The sequence below is a fragment of the Thermobia domestica genome, chromosome 13 (genome assembly GCF_964235325.1).
Source record: "Thermobia domestica chromosome 13, izTheDome1.hap1.1, whole genome shotgun sequence".
Lineage (NCBI taxonomy): Eukaryota > Metazoa > Arthropoda > Insecta > Zygentoma > Lepismatidae > Thermobia > Thermobia domestica.
The window spans coordinates 136,807,597-136,814,343 of NC_137466.1; the positions used below are offsets into that span (position 1 = coordinate 136,807,597).

At 31.7% G+C, this 6,747-nt stretch overlaps 1 protein-coding gene across 2 annotated transcripts in view; it reads right to left on the reverse strand.

The window, feature by feature from the left end:
- Nucleotides 1-6,311, reverse strand: part of LOC145668546 (cytochrome P450 6j1-like) — a 29,864-nt gene extending 23,553 nt beyond the window's left edge. The window contains exon 1 of one of the 2 annotated variants that reach the window (XM_081736533.1): nt 6,132-6,311. The gene's annotated coding sequence lies outside the window, so the exon portion shown is untranslated. The remainder of the gene's footprint in view (nt 1-6,131) is intronic. The other variant, XM_081736532.1, reaches the window with a different exon arrangement.
- Nucleotides 6,312-6,747: the final 436 nt, after the last annotated feature.

The following is a 6,747-nucleotide window of genomic DNA, read 5'->3' on the forward strand; positions in this document are numbered from 1 at the left end:
GTGAACAATACCGTATCCCTTAGTTTCTTAGAGGTTATCATGCTTCCTTCTACAGTTTCATTCCACTTTTTTTATAATCATTCATTTTTCATTAAATATGATGAGACTTCATTTCTAGACTTCAAACAATGTTATACAGAAATACCGGAAGTCTTATAGAACGGCTATCTCCGTCCGTCCGTCTGTCTGTCAACAAGTTACAGATCTAAACCGATAAGATATATAGGTATAAAGAAGCGTTTTTTTGCAATCAATTCATCTTCCCAACGATAGGCTCTATTTTCTCTGTTAACCTTCTATTCAAACAAAAAGTGCATGAAATTAAGCATTTCCGGTTTCAACGTTTATTGCCGTAGTATTAAAATGATAATAGACAGCGACAAGTTACTTTTCGCAATCGATTTAGTGTCTTAAGGAAACATATTGTCACTACCCGCAACACTCTACCAAAACCAGATCTGGTATAAGAATAGAGTTACTTTCGGTTTCAATATTGGTTCCAGTAGAGCAAAAATTGTAAACGACATCAAGAAATGGTTTTATAATCAATTCAATGCTCGAAGAATAGGTTTTATATTTCTCCGATAAACATCTATATAACCCGGAAGTAGCAAAAATCAACAATTTCCGGTTTCAATATTGATCCAAATAAAACGAAAACGGTCTTAGATGTCGGGACTGCTCTCTTTGCAATTGATTTAGGATCTCAAGAGAGCATACCATCACCACCCGCAACACACTATCAAAACTGAAAGTAATTGATATTTACTAGTACTACTTCGTTTTGATTTAAATTTAGAAAAGCGTTTATTATTTTTTTAACACAGATTCCCGCCCCAAGAATGAATTTCGTCCAGAGTTTTATTTATCTGTTAAAACCAGAAGTGGTGAAAAAATACGATTTTTTGGTTATAACCTTGACTGCCTAATGAATAAAGCGAAGTAGATAGCAACAAGCAATTTCTTGATATGGATTCCGTACCGCAAGAATATGTTTGACCTCTGATTTTATTCCTCTATTACAATCGGAAGTAATAGACATAATTTATGACTTTCGGTGTAAGTATTCACCTCCATAGTGCCTAAATAGTAAGATATAGCGTTTTAATATGGATCCAGTGTACGAGGAACATGTTCTATCTTTGATCTCATTCCTTTATTGGAACTGTAGTTACGAATTGGAATATATTACTCCAATTTTGAGTGTTAAATTTGCATAGTTTGAAAGTTACCGCAATTTCACACTGTGAAACGAAACTCACTTGTTTGAATACAATTACTATTCAAAGAGTTCCATCATTCATTCTTCGATTACTATTATACAGAAATAAGCTGCAGGAAATTGAATATTTACACTCGCATCTTACAGTTCTTCAACGTGTATTAGTCTATTACATAAAGATTAGTTAGAAGACTGAGAACAATGATACACATTCACAACGCCCTTGCCACTGAAATATTTCACTATAATTCACTAAATTGTATTTTATACAGTATATACCTAATATGTTTTTTTATTCCATTCATGTAAAATCTTCAATTACATCGACTGTGCCCTATTGGCATGACAAAATAAACGTCTTTATATAAAAGTATCTAGGCAAATATAATATTAAACATAAATATAAACATAACACAAATAAGTGTAGGCAAAAGTAGATAAGACCAGAATGGAATTTTAATCTTCCCATAACTTTCAAAAATCAGGTAAACTACTTGTGTCTAGAAGAAAAATTGCCACTGAAGATGAAATGAAGGGAAGAATTTAGAATGATTGGAATATGAGTAAGAAGTTAAAAAATAACACATGGGGTCTATATTAACTATCATTATAGCGCTCATTCTACGACTTACTATACGAAGTTTCAGCAGTGGCTGAATTACCACAAAAACCTGGTTAATAAAGCATGTATGTCATTTGCAAATGGACAATTGACTATCATTCCTAACACAAAGATATTTATTATTGTTATCATAATTATTGTTAATAATAATAATAATAATAATAATAATAATAATAATAATAATAATAATAATAATAATAATAATAATAATAATAATAATAATTTGCTGAATTATTGTGTACAGCTTTAATCACATACGTTGAAACATAAATCATAATGTGTTTCTTTCAAAATATTACATTCTCAGTTCAAGAAATACTCGGAATTCTACACTAATAAACTTTCGTTATTGAACTTGTAGACTAGAAAATATATTATAGTAACCATCAGAATGAGACGGAAACTACCAAAAGTAAAATTTGGGGAGAGAACATTATTTTCAAAATGTACTTATATCAGTTACTTCAAAACAAATTAGCAGTTTCTTACGAAGCAAGTGAAAGTAAAGCACTAACACGAAGTCAAGATTAAAGAGAATTATTAGCGCTGTGCACCAACACTTACAAAATCAGCCAAAACTATGTGTCTTACAACATACTAACGCACAGCATTATATTGATTGCACAATATTCACTGATAAATTCCGGATTTTCCCGAAGAGCTCTTTTCTTTTAAAGAAATATTTTCGAACTATCTTTAGTATTCAGTATCCACCTATATTTGAAATGACTCATTCGCAGTGTGATTCATAAATCAGATATCTTAAAACTATCATAAATATTGAAGTGGATTGATGGTTTTGTGCTAAAGAAAAAAAAATATGACATGATTTTGCTTGGTTAAATGATATTGTTACCCTTTTCGGTACCGGAGAGTAAGGTGTAATTCCAAGAGAAAGCTTATATTAAGGTTGTTTCTCTCGCTAATTTGAAATTTACTGAGTTAAACCATATTTTTTTTTAATTTTGGCAAATAACATATAAAATATTTGAACAATATAAAAACATATATATAAAGAAGTTGATTCATATAGTATCGATAAATTTAAAATCCAATTCAGGGGATGACCAAGGGCCGGGCAACCCGGGCAACTGCCCGGGGTGCCAAACTCAGGGGGGTACCAAAACGCGCAACATTTCTACTTTTACGAAATCATCATAAAAAACATCAAGAAATATATTGCTATATTTTGTAAAAGAATCACATATTTCTTGTTTGTAATATGTTGGTAAAAAAAATATCAATCACGACGTGCCAGTAATAACCCATAATAGCAATAATAGTGAAATTTAAATTTTTGTTTAGTTTTTCTTAAGTTTTGTTATGCTATTAATTATCCCCGCCTGAGGCCAAAGGTTGCACAATTAGGAAAAAAAGTTGTAAATCATTCTACATCTTGAAGTGCTGTTTTTATGGAAGAAAAAGATATGGACGCTTTCTCATAAAGTTCCCTAAATTGACTTTGATACAGTTTACTTACTTATCAAACTTACGAAAGTTAGAGGACTTCTAATACTTGATAAAACCTGTTATTGAGCTTTAGTTTTGTAAGAGTGTTCAGCTTTTGTACAAATTCATGAGAAACGCTTTATAAATGCTATGGACTTCAACTACTAGAGCTTGCATAAAAATGATTGTTTGTATTGCTGTGCGTAAAATACGTTCAACATATGTGAAATGTACTTATTGGTATTTGACATTATTGAAATATGGTAGAATAACTCCTCATGTTATTGATATAACAAAACAATTTACAAGTAGGAATGGGCAAAACCGGTTTCTAGAAAAACCGAAATTTCGGTTTTCTCTAAAAATCGGTTTATTTTTTCACCGAAACCAGTTTCGATTTTCTTTAAAAACCAGTCCGGTTTTTTCACTGAAACCGGTTTCGGTTTTCTTCAAAACCGGTTTAGTGAAAACCTTTGGAAAACACATAAAACTATTTCTGTGGAAACGGATTCGGTTTCCGGAGAACAACGAAACACTATTCTGGGCAGAAATAGAACTAATTTTGGAAAAAACGGAACCGGTTTTGAAGAAAATCGAAACCGGATCCAGTGAAAACCGAACCAGTCTTGAAGAAAACCGATAACCTTTTAGGTGAAAACCGTTTTTTAAAAATTAAAAAAACCGGTTTCGGTTTTTCTAGAAACCGAAAACCGAAAAACCGGCTTTTGTGCCCACCACTATTTACAAGCAGTTATCATTTTATCATTAGTAGTATTCAATAAGTGATGATCAATACGATACACAAATAATAATAATAATAATAATAATAATAAACACAATGTAATTGATACCATATATATTTTTTTAATACTAAATATATCTGTATCATGTATTTGAGTATTAATTGTTCTTTTTGAAAAATTGATTTAAAATATTAAAATCACACTGTAATACACTGTAATACAAAGTAAACTATAGGGTAGGACTAGAGGCAGTGCCGTGCCGTGGAAAATCAGCGCCCGGGACGAGAGTATACAACGGCGCCCTCTGTACATATGAGTGAGATCGACAGCCAACCGCGAAGCGCCACCATAGTTGGCACGAAGCGTAAGAAAATTTTCAAAAATAGCCCCTGCTTTTTCTTGATTTTGAGCACCTTTATTACTTTTCCTCCCATTATACATACATACATATATATATATATATATATATATATATATATATATATATATATATATATATATATATATATATATATATATATATATATATGTTCTTTTTCCTTTCCAGAATTTTCCGCCCCCTTACTTCGACGCCCGGGGCCGTCGCCCCGATTGTCCAACCCCACGGCATTGTACTGACTAGGGGGGGCCAAAAAGTCATTTTGCCCAGGTGAAAATTTTGCCTTGGTAAGCCCCTAATCCTATTAAATAAACTAATAATAGTTTCAATCAACATTTGGGTGCTCAGTTTATTACGTCATAATTGTTGGTTCATATACTATTAATTTGTGAATAGAAATACTTTTCATCTCATTCTGTAAATTTTTGATGTTCTTAAGTTGCTTGGTAAAGCTCCGAAAATTGCGTGGGAGATTGAAGAAAAATCTTTAAGCTATAGATCCGAATCTTATGTGGCATAAGTAATGAAAACGGTTGTTAAATTTGAAAACAATTAATTAAGAACCTAGTACCGAACGAAGTACAAAGGAGAGCCTCAGTTATCTTGTTTAATACAAGTCTTTTTTAAAAATATTTGAGCAGCAAAAAATCCTGAAGTTCAAGGCCTAATACTACAAACTATTCAAAGCCAACTCATGGCTATGTGGTTAGCGTGCAGGTCTTTGGTACAGGAGGCCGGGTTACCATTTCCGATGGGAATTCACGTATTTTGGATTTCCCGTTAATCTGTAGGTCCTGTAGTCACATAACTTCGTTGCTGAAAGGAACGTTCCCTTCTAATCTACCAATCTAACCAAACCTAATAAATTGAAATGTCTGCTTCTTGCATCATGTTCGTGGGTTTTCTCGGATTTTTCCGTTTCCTCACACATTTTCAAGTCACGAATTATTTCATAACCACTCACTTTAATTAATTCAACCACCTCTTTTAACTGAACTGTATGTACTTGGGTGATAAAACTATAATTTCAGTGGAAATAAAAATTAAATTAAAAAAAAGATTATGTCATTTATGAATTGATTAGTCTTTATAGAAAAATAAAGCTCAATACCTGTGTCTCTTTGATATGTTATAACCTTGAAAATATGCGTAGCATGTTTTGGTACGTGGTTAGGATTCTATGTTAAATTACACGTAACAAAATCCCAAATGTTGAAATAAACAAAACAAACACATGGTTAAGTGACTTAAAAAAAAGAAAAGTGTGTATTCAATGCTTACTTAACGACACATTCAATATTAAAGTATAAAAAAGTCAACATGTGATTTTAATAAAAACATTACATAACCAGCAGAGTTAAGCTACATGCAGAAATTCTGAAAGCACTCTTCCCTCGTTTTAACAGATAAAACGTCAGGCCAATATTGTGGATTGTCTGTTACTTCCGATACTAAGTCTGTTGTGCTTAAGAAAGAGAAAGTATACAGTATTGTACTTTCAATCAAGCACAATATCCAACCTGACAATGTGAAATTCCTGGTAGCCTACAATATAAATATACCGGTACACTATAATACCGCAAAATCACTCAATCTTAAGTTTTAAATCTACAAATTAACTGCACCAGATTTTATTAGTTGATTTCGATTTTCGCTAAAGAGAAGCCAATAAGACCGAGGGATGAGCGCATTTAAGAAAGTTTGAAAGTAGCTTACCTTTGACCGGATTGTCCGAGGTAGCAGATGATGCAAATATGTCTGAACGTGAGAAACAGAATTCTTTGTGAACTGCGATATGCATTGTGTTTTTATTATTCTTTATCTTAATCTCGTGTCTTCAATGTCACTATTTTATCATCTTCATATACGTATCAGTTCTAAATGATGACGTACTTACTTACCCTTTGTGCATAGAACTTCTGTTAAATATAATTCTTGAATATCTGTTTAGAAAAATAATCTAATGCAGCTGTATTCCTTCCAAGAAAAAGAAAGAAAAAGCAGATTGGAGACGATAAATAAAGTTTTATTTATTTAAAGTGTCGCAACCTTTATTTGATGAAACTATTCAAGACAAAATTAGTTTATTTCTTTTCTATTTATCTTTTTAAATTTTTTATCACGTTATTTTTACGAAATTAGTTATTAGTTATTAGCTAACATTCATCGTTACAAAATATAGTTTAGACTAATATATCTTGACGACAAAATCTATCCAATAATGCGTCGCTACCGAATTAATTTGTTAATTTTATTCCGTTTTAGAAGGCTGCTATAAGGGTTTCGGGATAAACAATTTGTCTTAGTCAATTTTGCATTTACTAATTAGACT